Source organism: Lepidochelys olivacea (assembly GCF_965140295.1).
Source record: "Lepidochelys olivacea isolate rLepOli2 genome assembly, chromosome: 2".
Lineage (NCBI taxonomy): Eukaryota > Metazoa > Chordata > Testudines > Cheloniidae > Lepidochelys > Lepidochelys olivacea.
In genome coordinates this window covers 110,178,600-110,196,552 of record NC_140412.1, presented here as the reverse complement: position 1 = coordinate 110,196,552, position 17,953 = coordinate 110,178,600, and the positions used below count along the sequence as shown (strand labels likewise).

Genomic DNA, 17,953 nt, shown 5'->3' with positions numbered 1-17,953 from the left:
AATGCTGTATGGATGGGAGAACCAGGAAATAACAAGACCGTAGCAGCTGCAAAGGAACATAAAAGAAAATGGCAATCCCGCAGATAATTGGGTCCCAAACCATTTAGGGCTTTGGCAACCTTAGACAACACCATGAAAGCAAATAGCAGCCAGTGCAGTGAGCTCAAAAGGTATGCTGCTGTGTTCTGTGCCATCTGATGCTACTGAATGCTCTGCAAAGGTAGCCTTGAGAGCACGTTAAAATAACCTAGTCTGGCGATGACAAAGATGTGGGTCACTTTGGTGAGGTTCATGTTACAGAGGAAAGGTCTCAGCCTCTAGACCACCCACTTGGGAAAAATACATTGCATGCTACTGCAGTCAACTTGGAGTCCAAGAGCAATGGCACAATTTGCACAATATGACGAAAGCAAGAGCTAGACCGCCGACAGAAAGTGCAGCCCCATGTCGCTGAAACAGCAGTTCTCAACCTTTTCCATACACCAACCCCATGTTGCAACAGAAGTTTCAGGACACCTTCTCCACATCAAGCCACAAAGAAAGAGAGTGTGGTCATGATGCCCTAAAATCTATTTGTGATCCCCAGGCTGAGAACCTCTGTTCTAGGTGTTTTCTTCTAATGATAAGAACGTAACAAGAACCAATGCCTGGAAGTTAATGTCAAACAAATTCAAGTTAGAAATAAGGTGCACATTCGTAACAGTAAGTGGGAGTAACCATTGGAATGAGCTGCCAAAGGAAATGATGAATTCGCTTTCACTTGATGTTTTCAGATCAAGACTAGAGGCCTTTCTGGAAGATATGCTTTAGTCAAACAAGTTATTGGGCTCAATACAGGGGTAACTGGGTGAACTAATTTGTTTCCTCTGATATACAGGAGGTCAGACTAGATGGTCCCTTCTGGCCTTAAACACTATGAATCTGTAAGGGTCACTTGTTTTATCCAGGCTGATCTTAAGCCAATATATTCCCACCCTTGCCTCCTTCTCCTCTGTGCAAAATTTCATACTATCCTTTTTGGTGATAGGAAATTGTAAATCTAAAAGTTAACCACATATTAACACTAGTGCAAGGCAAAATGCCTGTATATCCCCAGAAGCTTTATGTAGAGGTAATATATGATGTAGGTTCTAGTGAGTACTAATTATCAAGCTTTGCAATCTCCCCCCCACCCCCGACCCCCAAGAAAACTGGATACACTGTAGTTCTGTCCTTGCGGTATTCCACCAGCATGTCAACAAAAGCTCCTGGCCAATTGCTGCGGAAGGCTCCTCAGTCAGAAAAATCATCACATGCACTTCACCTGTGGCTGGCCTCTGATAGGAGATTGTCAATCAAGGATAAGATGTTTGTGTGTTCTGATCTCATGTCTGAAAGCAGGCCAATAAAGTAGGAGGTCACCTGTGTAATTTATCATCTTCCCAAAAAATCACTCCTTGCAGATTTTTTAAGAAGAGGTAAAATATTTGCTCCCCTCCATTCTCCCTCATAGTAGCTGTTTTAATGAAGGGCTGCATATTTTTTGTTAGCAGCTCAGCCACTTAATTCTTAACTTGCTTCAAAACTCTCAGCTGTATGCCATCTGGTCATGGTGACTTGTTGCTCTTTAATTTGTGAATTTGTTCCAGCACTTCCAGTTTTGACACCTCAATCTCTGACAGAGTCTCATTTTTATTACTTGAAAAGAGTAGGTCTGAGGTATGTCTCTCCCAGCATCTTCTTGCAAGACAGATTTAATTAATACTATTTTAACTTAAATTTAAGCAAAATTTACAGCTTTTCTAAAATATACCATCTCCCTGCCTCCCACCCTTCTTGCAACATATTACTGTACTTCTATATTCTTACTAAAAGAGAATAAGTTTTATGGCTATGTGAAACTAGGCAGATTGGCAACCAGTGCCTTCTGTACCTTTTTAAAATGCCTTAAAGTGGTACCAAAGATGTATCCAGTCTATCATTGTCCACTCAGGGCATATTATTAATTCTTAACAAAACTTTGGGGGAGAGGGGTGGGTTGGACAGCCTGTTTAAATACAGCTATCGTCTTCATGGTCCATTATTTATTTATCCTCTGGTAGCACCTAGAAGCTTTAACTAAATTGGAGCCTCTTTGTTCTAGATACTGTGCAAACATAGTTATAGGCGGTCCCTGCTCTGGTGAATGTACAATCTAACTAGAGAAGATAGACAAACAGATATGCACAGACAACATGCAAAGCAATTGTCAATGATGTTTGTGGTATTAGTTACATTTTTAAAATTGTGTTTTAAATATACAGCATCCTCAATTCCCCTCTGTTTCTCCAGACATCCCAGCTAGCCTGCTTCACCAGTGGGTCCCCAATATGCCCTATTTTCACCCTTCCCAACCTGGAGAGAGATGCAACAGCAAAACCCCCACTAAGAGTATGTGAAGGCAGCTGCTCTTTCTTAGTGTATGTGTGATGTGCCTCAGGTGGCACATGACCAGGATTCATCAACAAATTTTGTCCCTGGTTGGATCATTAGGGGTGTGTGTGTGTGTGTGTGTGGGGGGGGGGGGTTCTTGTCTCCTGTCTCCAGTATTTTCTGGGGGGTGGAGACAGGGGCTTGCACAGCTTCTCCTGTGGCACCTGCTGCTTTCCTCCACACAGAGGGGGTGTGAAGAAGCTCCTGCTTGATGCTGATGACTTTTAGCCTAACCAGGCTTCATTCAATTCTGGTTTCCCAGAAGATGTATTACACAGAACTAAATCTTACCAGAAGGAAAGGACACTGCAGAAAAATTTCCTCTTACTGCAAAAAGTAATACCATGGGCCATAATGATGGGATCGCTGACTTGCTGCTGGCCATTAATGTATTCTCAAGTACTCAGAAAACTTTTTCTCTGCTGTCCTTTGTAAGCCTCACCCAGCACATGGGAAGGAACGGGCTGCAGAAAGAGCCACTGGGGATGGGCATGTGGGAGGGGAGCAACTTAAAACCAATTCTCACTTCTTTATAGTGCCAGCAGAATGACGGAAGCACACTCCGCTCCTCACAAAGTTTGAGGGTCTCCAGTGACATTTATGTCACTGGAAAGGCATATAATATGTATTCTGTGATTTAATTTTATCTTAATGAAACAATATACATATAAAACTATCCATTAAATATAAAACAGTGAAGTAATTTGCAAATTTTCCTACGGCATAATAAATTAAGCATGGAGAGCACTAGGAATGCAATTTGCAGTCATTTATAATGCAGTGTTTTATGTTAATAATTCAAAATCACATGCTATTTGGAGACACTTCTAATTAATGTATTTATGAAATAGTGAACTGTGACTGTTTTGGTTCCATTTAGCTAAACATTTCAACAGAATGTGCTTGTTGTTGTTTTGTGTTTGCTTGATGGCACCAGCAAACATCAGATGCACAACTGGGGAAAGCTGGGGCCAGGGGTGCTCCTTGTTGTGTTTTTTTTTCTTGTATGTGTGTACGTGCACGCTATTACCAAAAGGGGAAAAAAGTCCTGTAATATCTTGTTTAGATTTTTTAAAAAGGAGGGAGAGGAGTTTCACAGATAAATAATTAACAGGGAGAAAAGTTCAGTACTTTGTTAAAGAATTTCTTAAATATTAAGTATTTTTTGCATGGCAAATCTATATATGCTGACATTTCTCCAAGAATTAATCATGACTGATATAACAAGTAAATTTGTGTTCTTATGGTTTTTTGGATATCATTCAGTATAAGTACGGGACTAAATATTTATCAGGCTGCTACTTTATCAGTTTTATAATGGCTGGCTTCAATCCAGCAAAACAGCTGAATTCCTGAGAGGAGACTTCTAGTAATTTTTTTTTATACAAAACACTGTATGCCATTAAATAATTGCAAATGTAGGCCCCCAATCCTACAACTGGCTTGGCATGAGTGGACCCCAATGCCTGCACAGAACCAGCTGTGGATTAGAGCCTAAATTGCTCTATTGCAGCTGTGTAAAGGAAAGTGGAAGAAAAATACCTGAAATAATTTTCTCTCTCTGCCATCTCTGCTTTCTATAGTAAAGCAAAGGAAAGGAGTAAATACAGGCCAGTACTCCTGGTAGCCTTCTCCCCTCCAGGCTAAAATATCCTTTACACATCTCTGAGGAGATTTCTGCATTCTGTATGAACTAAATAGTTATGTCTACTAATAATTTCAAAGCAAACTCTGCAAGTAATAACTCCTTGTGAACACTTAACATCACATATGTGCTTACTGCATAATTATTCTTTATTTTTTTAAAAAAAACATAGGCCAACATGTATATGTCTGGGAAAATATTTTAAAAATTCTCATGGCCTTTAGCTGTCATTTTGGAAATCAACCAATATAATCGTTAGACTGAGATTGAAAGCTGGATCCTGACTGCATAGTGTGATTTATTTGATACACAGTGAAGAAACTGTTGTTATTTATGATGGAAGTACAGAGGGCTAGAACCTTGGGAGTGCTACAGTTTGAGATAATATATGGGTGTCTGTTGAGACTTTTTACTTCCTTAGTAATTGCAATGTCAAATAACAAACTTGTCCAGCCAATCAGATTACTGAAGGGATGATCCTTATGGCACTTATTTCTTGATAAAAGGAGAAAGATATTGGTATCTTACACACACGTATTCAGCATGGTACAATCAGATACCAATTTGCCCAAAAAATCCAGTATATTTCATAAAAATAACTTTCCTTATAGTGTTTTGGTAATTCTGCTTCTAGTCCTGGGAAAAATTTTGAGTTTAGAATAATAAAGGTTCAGACTTGGTTCAAGTTTTAAGGCATGGGCTAATTATTATTTTATTTGAACCTCTTGGCCTGTCCCTAATTTTAACTAGAGCTGGGCCCAGACTAATGCCTCTAATCTGAATTTTAGAGTGAAAGTGGCAATTTAAAAACCGAACCTAAAAGTTCACGATGCAAATTTTTCATCCAAACCAAAGCTCAGGCTGGACACCCCTAAATTTAGAGAGTGTTTCAAATATGGATCTGCATTTTGTGCCTTGGGTCTGTCTCTAATATTAACTTACTGTAAATTGGAAAGGAAGGTTTTTGCTGTTTGTTTATTTTTTCTTCACCTCCATTACATAACTTTTCATTTCATTGGAAGACTCCACTGCTGCTTACAGCAGATGTCTTCAGCAGTTGTGGTGTTTCTGAGTTCAAAAGATAGTGGAAGTCTTGTTTTAAAATCCCTTCGTCTGTGGTGGAAAAAAGACGAGATTTATGAACAGGTGCACTTTTATGTTTTTTCTTTCTGACTTCTTTGGCCAGATCCCACATGATTTACATACCTAAACCTCGATCTGCTTGTACGTAGATACTATGGGCATATAAAGGACTTCTAAAAACCTCGTAGCTCTTTTGGGTGCACCATTAACAATATTATTGCCCTTGATGGTCTTTACTCATTTGTTCTAAAAATGATGCTTTTCTAATACACAGGGGTGAAAATCAGGAGTAACTCCAGTGAAGTTAAATGTGCTGTGAGTGGACAAACAGGCCCTATAATTTCCTTATACACAACATCAGATAAAATGCTGTTTTGTTTCAGGTCTTTCTTAACCTGTTATCAAATGGTGTTTGTGTATCTGAATATGTATACTTCAGTGTGTATATCTGGTTACACTGGGCAGACAAACAGTAACAAATGGGTACTGAAAAGGCTCCAATAAACAAGCAGATGTAACCATATAAAACATCCATTAGCACTTAGCACATAAAGATAACCTTTATACAGCAGTTTCCAAGCGACTTAAAGAATCCTACAATAGGTATATAATTCTCTATTAAATGCCATAGGTTGGTTTGAAAATCCAGAAGAAAATATCATTCCTTTACATGCTAATTCTATTAAATGTATTCTAAAGAAATTCTAACAATTTGCTAATAAAAGTTTTCAGAACCCTATTCAGTTTCTAGAGAACCCAATAGGCTACGTTCTTAATTTCTTTATGGAAAAGACATACGCAGTAATGACTATTTTTTAAATCTTATGCAGTCTTGAATTAAACCAAAACTACATGATGCCACATATAAAAGAATGATGGGAAACAGGAAAGGTTTATGAATCTGTATATGTAACTACCTGTTTATGCAGTGTAGTTGTGGCTGTGTTGGTTCCAGGATATTAGAGAAACAAGGTGGGTGAGGTAATATCTTTTATTGGACCAACTTCTATTGGTGAGAGAGTTAATCTTTCAAAGAAGAGCTGAAAATCTGAAGAAGAGCCCTGTGTAAGCTCAAGAGCTTGTCTCCCTCACCAACAGAAGTTGGTCCAATAAAAGATATTACCTCCCCCGCCTTGTCTCTCTACCCCTTTATAATAGTTGCCTGTATTTCTACTTCTGTATATAGATGTTTATTGACCTGTGCCTACCAATTAGAAATGTACTCATGTATCTAACAGTAAATAGCTTTTAATAATATAAATACATTGGTTAAATACTTTGCATTATTTGGGTTTCAAATAAGCACTTTATTCATAAAGTATGTTCCTTTATATTCATCTATTTTTTTAACCGGTTAACACGACAGTTTCCATCCAAGATTGTAGCCCTGATAGCAAGGTATGTTGGGAAAGGGGTAAGGATATAAGCAGCTCTTCTTGCTCAGTGGAGAGGGAGCAAGATATGCCCTGGCTCTCCCTGGTACGAGAACCTGGTGAGGAATAGCTTACAGTAGAGAAACCGGAAGAGTAAGTACTGGTGGGAGCCTAGGAAAGAAACAGAAACTCTGGGCCTCTCCCTTAAAAGGGCCCAAGAAAGACCCTAGGTCAGGGAAGAACTGGTGAAAGGACCTGCTATGAGGAGGCCTACGAGGCACACAAGCAGGGAAGTTCACTTTATTTCAGGCTGGATAGAGCTGGGTCCTGGCAATAAGGAGCTTTCCTGGAATACTCTGAGGAAGAAGTTGTGAGGCTAAAGAACGAGACAGGGTCAGGTTTTAAGGTGGAAGATAACCGTGGTGGAGTCAATGATAGGTTTGCCAACCCTCTAGGATTGGTCTGGAGTCTCCTAGAATCGGCATCAATCTCCCGGTGACTACTGAAAGCAATCCAGGAGATTTTAATAGGATATTTTAAGAAAATGACATTACATCATGTTGGGGAAAAAAAATCTCCTGGAATAGCTTCAGTCAGAGTTGGCAACCTTAGTCAAGGAATAAGTCTTGGAGAAGGAAATAGAGGGTTTGGGATGTAAACTGGGCATTAACTTTCTTTTTCGGGCCCAAGGTTAGAGTTTCTGAGAGAGGACAGATGGAAGCTCCTTTCCAAGGGAAGAAAGATTTGTACAGACCTTTGAGGATGTGCTGCTGCCCAGAATGGGTGAGAAACTAGGTGAAGAATGGTATTTTAAACTATTGTTTGTTAGTGAATTTCATCGAGCTTTTGTTCCTTTAGAAATTTTTTACCCCAGAAGGGGTTGTGTTTTGTTTTAACTACATAAGTGAGGCAAACTGAGGCAACTGTTGCATTTGCATGGTGAGAGGTAGGAGATATTGCTATGGAACCTAATCCAATGCCAGTGACAGATGAACTGGGTCTTTTACAGTCAGAGCCAAAGAAAATGTTCAAGCTGTCGTGGATATTGTTATTGCCATGAACAAAGCATGGACAAGCATAAAAAACCCAAACATCTAGCAATCGTTAGCAGTGTAAGAGGTTCTGTAGCAGGAGACATTGCTAACTACAGCTGGACAAATACTGTGATAACAAATCTACACATGCTCAAATGAATGGTTAAACATTTACTTCAGCCATGTTTGTGGAAAGCAGGGCAAAAGAGGCACAAACATTTGTAAAAAGAAAAGGAGTACTTGTGGCACCTTAGAGACTAACCAATTTATTTGAGCATGAGCTTTCGTGAGCTACAGCTCACTTCATCGGATGCATGCCGTGGAAACTGCAGCAGACTTTATTTATACACAGAGAATATGAAAAAATACCGCCTCCTGATGATCACTTTAGATAAGCTATTACCAGCAGGACAGTGGGGTGGGAGGAGGTATTTTTTCATATTCTCTGTGTATAAATAAAGTCTGCTGCAGTTTCCACGGCATGCATCCGATGAAGTGAGCTGTAGCTCACGAAAGCTCATGCTCAAATAAATTGGTTAGTCTCTAAGGTGCCACAAGTACTCCTTTTCTTTTTGCGAATACAGACTAACACGGCTGTTACTCTGAAACAAACATTTGTGTGATTGAATTGAACTAGCACAAACTTTGAGCTCTCCAGATTTCATATTTTTGAAAACAGAATTTCAGAACCTTGATTATAAGATTTATGGGCCAGATTTTCAAATGTATTAAAACCTACATCTCCCATTGGAGACAATGGCAGCTGGAGATGTTCAGCACTTCTGGAAATTAGACCTAAAAGTAATACCCCAAGAAAACAGATGAATAACATGTGACTTAGTGTAACCCATTTCAGCTAAGCCACACATCTTGAATAGCAAACCACAGAGTAAATAAAATTTGCTCAAATATCACTGAATAACAAATACATTTGAGAAAATAATGCAAAAAGAAAAGGAGTACTAGTGGCACCTTAGAGACTAACCAATTTATTTGAGCATAAGCTTACTTTTGCGAATACAGACTAACACGGCTGCTACTCTGAAACCTGAGAAAATAATGATCACTCATTATTCATTGAATACCTTGCTAGTTACAGATTATTTCCTCAGCACTTTTCTCTAAAGCTTATTGAAATAGAACTTGGTGTACATTTTTTAAAAAAAACATTCTCTCTCTATCTCCCTCCTCTGGGCTGTCTGCATTTTCAATTTAAGGAAAAGCCAGATGTTGCTGGGAATTAATAACTAAGCCAGGTGATGAACTTCTGTGACTTGAAATTCAAGGAGAAAAAACCTCTTGCATTGCAACTGCACTAATCAATAGTGCAGAAGGGTTAACTGCAGTTGGACACAACTGAGATAATAGAATAATCTTCGGCAATGTACTGGGAGAAACCAGACTGGATGACTCTCCAGGGCATTTAAACTGCCATGGAACTTATTTTACTTCCAGCAATGATGTGAGTAAGTTGTGAAATGTAACTTTTTTGTTAAGTCGATGTGTTATTTATTTCACGGGGAAAGGGAAATGGCACAGATACAATCCCCCATAAAACAAAGGAATGTCTTTCATGGAATTATTTGCAAAGGCTCTCATCAAACTAACTGCATTTTCTTACTAAATGAAAATTTCTAGTGAGGCACTTTCAGTGTTGCTGCTGTGCAATCCTTGAACAAAGTGTGTGTATGTGCATCTCTTCTTTGTGTTAGCTCACTTAGGCCTTGTCCATACTTGCAGCGGCATGCAGGGTATGAATAGCTACATGTCACAGCGAAAGGCTCTGACAGGGAGCAAGCAGGAGAGAAAGGCTCAGGCAGCTCCCTGCCGCCTTTCCTCACCAAACCCTCTCCCTAGTTCCAGAGTCTTTCAAGGCGGTGGGGAAAGGCTCTGGCAGCAGGGAGTCAGCAGGACACTACGCTGCCAAAAGTAGCAGTGTAGATGTGAGAGGCACTGCTCGGGTGTGTAAAGAGCTGTGGAGGGTATGTACCCGAGGGTTCTGGTCTGTTTCCACTCTATTTGCCTAAGCTGTGCTTCACCATCTATACTGCTATTTATACCTGTGCCAGCTGGGTGTGCAGGGTCTGTACTCCACATGCCACCGCACGCGTAGCCGATAGAAGATAACACCCTCATTCTGACGCTCGTTGCTTCTTGACCTCAAATGAAAGAGGTCTGTGCTATGGATCTGAAAGTCCTGGGTTAAACCCTGGTTATAACCCCTGCAGGAATGTATGTGGGTATGTAATTAAAGACTGTATCATAATGCAGATACACAAGAGGGCAGATGGAAGGTTGTACACGTAATTAGAGCTGGGTGAAAACTGGAATTTCCATTCTGCTTAAAATTCTCATATTTCAATATCTGTTTTCATCCTGAATTGTGACAAAAAGCTGAAGGCAGCAACCAAGGAGCTTTCTGCAGCCGCTGGAGGTTTTCAGAGCTGGAGGTGGATCTAGCTCCCTCACAGAGCGGCGGTTCAGGGGATGGACAAGTCCTGTCCCTCCCCAGCCCAGCCAGAGCTAGGAGACCCCTGGTTGGGGTGCTCCTAGCAATAGGGATAGATCAGACCCACCTCCACAAGCCTTCTCCAGATGCAGGAACCTCTGGGGCTGCTGCCCAGTCCCAGAGCATCCTGCAGCAGGGGGAGGCACCTGTAGGTGGGTCTGTGCTCCCCCTGAGAGAAGCTGTGCAGGGTATGGACAAGTCCTAGCAGCAGGGGGAGATCAGATTTCACGGGGAAAGGCTTATTTCACAGTCTGTGACACGTTTTTCACAGATGTGAAATTGGTAGGGACCTACGTATAGCCATGTGGCTCCCATGATGCACCACACAATTCAGATAGGATATGTAGTCCGGCCACAGAGCCCAATCTATAGGAAAGAATTAGGGCCCAAACTTTAACTCCTATGAGGCAATGTGCAACCATAAGGAAATGAAGTTTAATTTTGAACTGACTTGAAATGAAAACTTTCAGGTCAGTTCAACAATCCAAAATATTTCAATTCAGGTCAATTCCACCTGAAATAAAATACCTTGTTTTGATTTTTCCAAAAGAAAATCAATTATTTTTTTTTTGGCCAAATCAATCTTTTCCCATTGACAATTTTGATTGTGGAAACTGTTTTTCACTGGAATAATCATTCTGATGGAAAATTTCTGACTAGCTCTAAAGATAACCTTAAAGTTGGCAATTCCTAACTTTTGGATTCTTGATTGTACAACTTTAAGGTTCTTTTAGAATAGTTTTTCTGCACAAATTGTATGTGGGGCTGGTTAATAGCAGCTGTTCCTGTAAGAACAAAAATGGGGCACTTGACTATAGTGTATGTGTTTGCAGGAGACTCAGTATGCTGGAGATTTTGCCATTGTCTGGAAGGTGGAAGACAGATCCTGTCTACATAAGCTCCAAAAAGTACAAAGCTTGATTTAAAAATCTTGTCTTTTAAGAAAGTGATCCACATTTTTGAGCATTCACAATATTTAGTGGGGGACTGGAAGCTTCAGGGCCTTATCATCTATACTGCTATAATGACAGGTTTCAGAGTAACAGCCGTGTTAGTCTGTATTCGCAAAAAGAAAAGGAGTACTTGTGGCACCTTAGAGACTAACCAATTTATTAGAGCATAAGCTTTCGTGAGCTACAAGTGAGCTGTAGCTCACGAAAGCTTATGCTCTAATAAATTGGTTAGTCTCTAAGGTGCCACAAGTCCTCCTTTTCTTTATACTGCTATAGTTATACTCATAGATGTTTGATGGCCCTCATGTAGGACTAGTTTGATGGATTTCAGCTGTAGACCCCCACACCACAAACTCACCACCATGCTTTGTGCTAATTGGCAGACTCAGCAGAGAGGCCAAAAACTCCAGGGACCAAGGATACTAAACTATCTCTAAAGGAAGCTTCCCTCAGATCAGCATCCAGGCAAGCTGGCAGTGTGTTGTGTGCAGAAAGCTTTACCTGGTGCTACCATGTAGATAAACAAAGGATGGCATTCACCAGGGATCTCAAGCCAGTGCCTTTCAACAGCACTGTCCTTTTGAACTGAAGTTTATGGGTATATGCAGATTGGTCCATTAAATCTGCATAAGAAGTATCACGTGGAGCTGCACAAAACTTGACAACTATAGGAAACATGGAGCATCAGTTATATGACTATGCTGATGAAGTTCAGTCAGCATTATCTTGCTCATGCTCCCACTCTGAACTCCTAAACCCCCTTTTAAATGGGGAATCAACGGCAACGGCAGCAGTAGCAGCAAGCGAAGGAATCTGCAGGGGTCCGAGAGAGACCCACGAGGCAAAGCGAAGGCACGGGTTTCATAATAAATGGCCCTGGTCTGTACCATATATCTCAGCTCAGTGTAATTCCCCAAAGTTCTGTGAGGTGCTGGATCTGAATGGCCTTTTTGTTTTGAGCCTTGGGAAGGGGCAAACCCTGCTCTACTAAGTGAATAACTTAAAGGAAAGTCTATGAGTTTCTACTTATGTTTCCAATCTTTTATATGGGGAAAATCCCAATAGAGAATGACCATGCCCCTTAAAATAAAATCCAATGCTCCATACCCAAGAAATTCAAAGGACACAGTACAGTACTTCTTGTTTCAATTATTTTCTTACTCTCCATTGTTTTTACATATTCTACTCCTGGGGGAATTGCTCACCAAAAAATTAAAAATTCTGCACATAATATTTTAAAATTATGCAAAATTCAGCAAATCTTATTTGTCAAAATAACACTATATAATCACACCAGTTTCAATTATTTTGGTAATTTATTTCAAAATACCCTGTCAGCAAGTATGTCCATAACAATACGGTCACACACAAAAATTCCCCAGGAGTAGAGAGTTAAAGAAACCCCTATGACAACCGAGTTCCCATTTCTGTCCCCTCCCCCCCAGAGCCCAGCCGGGGAGCCAGACACTCACACCCCCTCTCCCTACAGACCTCAGCCATGCCCTCCAGCCCAGACACACACACGCTACCCTCAAGAGGCCAGCTGTGGGCCCCCAGCCTAGAGACTCACATCACCTACCCTCCAGAGACCGGCTGTGGGGCTCCCCCAGCCCAGCTACTCACACCCCATCCCCATTCCCCAGAGATCCAGAGAAACAGCCTGATACTGGGTCCCAGACTTGCATGAAGTTTCCTGTGCACAACTACCTCCTTCCTTCAGGGCGTGCTGGGAACTAAAGCTGCTAGGAACCCTCCAGTTCCTGCCCTCTCCCTGCAGCCTTGTCTTTTATTTGTGAGCTGGGTTCTGCCAGGTCCAGCAGCCACTAGTGGTGCCCAACATCTCTGCAGCCCATTTCCGTACAGGAAAAAAGGAAATTCTGTGTGCACAACATTAATTTCTGCAAAATTCTGCATTGCACAGTGGTGCAGAATTCCCCCAGGAGTAATATTCTCTTGGAAGCATTTAGTTTCCTAATGTTTTTTTTTTCTATTTTGTAAGTTCATATTTCTTTTTCTTGTGAGTTATATAGAGCGTAAGTCAGCTTGGCTTTTTATAGTTAGCTTGTCAAGCATGGCTCTGAGAATATATTTGGGAATAGGACTCGTTAGGCAACCTGTGTTGCTTCTGCTGGAATTGCAGTAGCTTCAGCAGAAAACACTGTAGGTCCTACAGAAACCTTAGTTAGTGGGTTGAAGGTATTTCTAAAAATGGAGAATTAAAAAGAAAAGAAAAAAAGGCCTTCATATAGAAGAAATCTGTGCAGGGGTTTGGGGAAACTCTGCATTTGCACTCCTGGGGGCTTGGTTCACCACTGCGTTGCATTTTGTGCAGTCATTTATATCTGTGTAAAGTGGATGGAAAACTACCAAATCAGAATGGCTGCATTTTACACTCCATTTGTACAGCTGTAAATGATTGAATGAGATACAAGGCAGTGGAGAATCAGGCCTAAGGAGATGGCTCTCCTGAGGTTTTATCTCCTGCAGAAATGGCAGGCCCACAGAACACAGTGATACTCGGGGAATCTGCTCTAGGCCCCGGGCCTTCGCATGGGTTCTTGTTCTTCCTTAGCCCTTGGGCAGTGCAGTCTGGTAGAACATCGCTGCCATGTGCTCCCCTTCTGCATCTGTTTGTTCAGACTCTGTTTCCCTTGTGTAACTGAACAATTCCCCCCCCCCCCCCAATATAATGTAGTCCTTTAATTTCAGAGTTTTGAAAGAAAAGCAAGATCAATGCTGCTTACAACATATTCAGTCTCTTCAGCAAAGATATTTAGCAGAGAAAAATTCTGATTTCTGAGAACTGATGAAAAACATGTATTCATACTAATTGGCTAAGAGTGCGAAGTTTTATGCAACTCTCTGATAGGGGTTTAGCTGTGATCTGTTCACAAGCTAAAATAAAAATGTGGTGTGTTTCTTCTAGGCAAATATGCAGTTTGGGCCACATCCTCAGTTGGTATAAATTGGCATGGCTTTACTGAAATCAGTGAAGTGATGCCAATTTACATCAGCTGAGGATATGGTTCTCTGCATTTTGGTTTGGTGTAAGGCCCTGATTCTGCAGTGAGTTCCATGTGAGATGTCCTGTGTCAGCAGTTCTCTGTGCAGACATCAGTTTTTGTTTAAAAAAAAAAAAAAAAGAAGCCAGCTGTCCAGAGCCCCTTATCAGGAAAGGGAATTGAATTCACACAGACATTGGAACTTAAACCCAAGACTTTAACCACTCAGCCATTCGGGTGAGCTGTAGACATTGCTTTAGTTAAAAGACTATGGGGTAGATCCTCAGCTGGTGTCAATTATCACCTATCTTTTGACTTCAGTGGGACTGTGGATATTTAGAGCAGCTGAGGATCTGCCCCTACAGACTCTATTGAAGCAGTAGCAGCCTCAGACTTCTCATTTGGATCAGCTACTAGAGACAGATACAAGGTCCACACTCTCCTGGTATGGGTTAGACAAGAAAAATGTTCAATCAAAACCACCAGAGCTTTTTTTGATCCACCAAGCTACTTAGAAAATTTTTATCTCAGTAAAAATGTTTGGAGGGGAAGAGTGAATACAGCATTTAAATAAAATAAAAAAATTCAGCCTTTGAATACTCATGTGTTTCTTCTGTTACCTGGGCTACCAGGAAGGCCAGTGAAGAATGGGGGTTTGAATTGTGTTCATTGTCTCTCTGATCTGAAGAAATGCAGTATCTTCTGATGAATGCCTTCAAGAAGAAAGGTGAGAGCTCATTCATTTTACTGCATAACACTTCAGGCTCCTTTCAACACTGTCCACCCGAGCCAAGGAATTTGAGTACTGTGAATATAGGCTGTTACCCTGTGAGTGATTATACTTGGATTTAATGTAGCTGTAAGCCAAGGTACAGTGGCCTTATAGAAGAGTTTCACTCAGTCATATTAAGAGAGTGTCATGTGTACACAGAGACTGAAGTTTCCTTTTCCGTGAACAAATCCATTGTAATTCTCATTAAAGAAAATAACATAGAATTTGTTCCAGAATAAAAGCCTTGACTTTTAATTGACTATAGAAATCAGTCTGACCTTGTATAAGGAATAGATTTGTTCATTTGAGCCAAAGTGAAAATCAATGACAGTTTCAGCCCTTTGTCACCAAGGTTACTGTACAGGTCCCTATTCCTCCCAGGGCTTTATATACATGCCCCAACCCATCAGCCCAAGTGTTACCAATAGCATTCCAGTGTACACGCCTCCTCTTGTCTGAACATCCAGCTCAAATTACTGAACTTATTTTGCTGTTGCTGTCTCGTCTTCCATGTTGTTTGGGGACGGTGGAGGGGTCCAAGATGGTGGTGATGAGGGGGTCATCCACAAAGCATGAAGCACCTCACAGAGAAGGGAAGGTATCACAGGCTGGCAAGTGAGGTCAGAGGTAGTCAGTCACGAGTAGGTGGAGTCTCGGAGACAGGCAAATCACAGGTAGGAGAGGAGCTGCAGTGGGCCCAGCATATCTTGCTTTACATTGAATCCTATGAAACTAAGATCAGCCTTGGTCAGACCTAGCTGTTTTTATAAAGGTTCCTCTCTCTCTATTTTTTGGCTCAAGTGAGCACTAATTTTTCTTCACAATGTTCAGCTCCCAGTTTTGCTGATAACCTTGAACAGTGTATGATTTAGACTTCCCAAATCAGACCTTTCCTGAATCCCTTTATCTCATGAAACCTGGACATTGATGGCAAATCCTTGTCAGGCACTTCATCGGGTAATGAAAACCACTGATTTTAGACAGTGAATAGGTGAGCAGGACAGATGGAAACAAAACCATTCAAGCTTCCTGATGAGGGTGTAAATTATAAACTTGGCTTTTACCAGGCCAGCAGAAGACGGAGAGGGGATTATTTACAATTATTTACGTTATTTCATTACTGCTCTTTTCTTTTTTGTGTGTGTACACATGTGCCTGTGTTAACATGGATCAGATAATGTTTACATTTAAAATATCCACAGAGGAGACCCAAACTGAATCATTAGATCCAAACACCTTCCAGATTTGGGGAAGACTGGATCCAAATTTGGATCTAATCTTAATTTTGTAAATTGATGTCCATCTCTGTAAAGATTTGGGCTAAAACTTTTAAACCTGCGTGACTAAAGTTTTGCTTCTAATTCCATGAGGTCTAATTTTCAGAGGTACCAATAGTGTCCATTGACTTCAGTAGGATTTATGGAAGCTTAGGACCTCAGAAGATCAAGCCACTTTTTATATATATGGCTAAATAGGGTTTTAGGAACCTAACTATAGGTACCCCAACTTTGAAAATGCTGGCCTTAATTCAAGGAATTGTATTGAACTTCTGACTTTAGGTGCCTGTTTCCTTTGCCTGCCTAAAAGTGGCACTGTAGACATTGCTGTGGAGCCATTTTTTCTCCTCCCCCCTTGTTTAACAGCATCCTAAGTGGTGCTTTTGAAAAGAAATAGTCTTCAGAGCAGTGGGTTGCAGCTTTATGACACCAGAAAGGCAAGTGATTATGTTAAAAAACTTTCAATTAAGAGTTAAGATATACAATTGTCATTGCCATCTTTTCCCTATTACATGACTGTCTTGCAACTTTTGAATGTTTTCTTAATAACTATGTGCATCAGCATAAGTAAAACAACTGGGCTACTTAGGTAGCTTTCTCTCAATGCAGAAACACAAGATTATAGCTGTTGAATACTGTACTGGTGTAACTGTGCTATGCCACATGATGCAAAATGGCTGCTGCCAACAATGCTGCAAAGCTGTTTTGTAGTGGAACGCTGATGTTTTGTTTTGTTTTTTGTTTTTAAATGTGGTTTGATAGCCTTGACTCACTTGGATTAAACTATTGATTTACCAACCCTCTTCGTATGTTGACCCAAGAGGGCACAGTTGATGCTATTTAGAATATTACAAACCCTCTGCCATATGCATGTTGTCTAGCCTATATTTCAACCCCATCACCTTTCAGCAGATTGCTTTAGACAAGAGATCTCATGGGCAGGGAATCTGCAATGCATATAAGCCTACTAGCTCATTTAATACAGGAGAGTCCTAGACATTGACCTTGTCTTCAGCTTCCAGCTTGGCAGGGCTGTAACATTGCAAAGACCTACAAATCCCTTTTTAACAAGACTACCTGAACCCAAGTCCAAATAAATGAAAACTTAAAGATGTCCAACAGATCAGTTGCTTATACAGTTAAATAGAAAATAGACTGACTCTGCACTTGCCTTGTGGCTGCTTACCTAGCACAGTACCAGCTCTTTGGATAATAGCTTGTCTGTAATCAGCTCTAAAACACTGTACACATTGTTAGTTCATAAGTGAACCATGGAAAGGTATTTTATGTAAAGATAGGGAAGCCCAGAAACATACCCTATGTGTCTGATTATATGAAGGAAAAATATTTTCCTTTAAGGTGCATTTAATTTTTTTTAAAACAGAGAATGGTTCCAATTTTGGGCTGAGTGGTATAAAAGAGACATCGTATAAGAGAATGAAGCCCGTTATCTATGACATTGTAGCCTCAGACTATATATACCACGGGAGTTTACAAGCTAATAAACTAAAAAACATTTAAATAAGAAGCATCACCTCAAGTGCTGTTTCATCTTCCACTGCACTATACCTTTTCTTCCACTTTCTAGGAATCATATGTACAATATACAACAGAGGGAAACTGAATCTATAAGACAGTACTTTGGAGACAGTGATCAGCCTGACTTAAATCTAGGTTTCAGTAAGCCTTAGAGCTCTATTCCCCACATGTGTTATTCTTGTATGTATAGTACTTGAGGAGTAATATAAGCTGAATTGGTGAAGTCATTCTGAGTACTAAAGTACCCTGTTATATTAATCTCGTGTTCACAACCATCTCACAGGAATTAGCTAGTAAGTGTTTACTTTATGGAAT

The 17,953-nt window shown here is 40.5% G+C and overlaps 1 long non-coding RNA gene across 2 annotated transcripts in view; it reads left to right on the top strand.

Annotated features, from left to right (window-relative positions):
• The window catches only part of LOC311516820, a 193,282-nt gene that overhangs the window by 47,354 nt on the left and 127,975 nt on the right, over positions 1-17,953 (top strand). Inside the window, exons 1-2 of one of the 2 annotated variants that reach the window (XR_014710503.1) lie at positions 8,883-9,048; positions 14,683-14,777. The exons of the other annotated variant lie outside the window; for it this stretch is intronic. This is a non-coding gene — a long non-coding RNA (uncharacterized lncRNA). Of the gene's footprint in view, positions 1-8,882; positions 9,049-14,682; positions 14,778-17,953 lie in introns of those variants that run through there. 2 annotated transcript variants of the gene reach the window in all.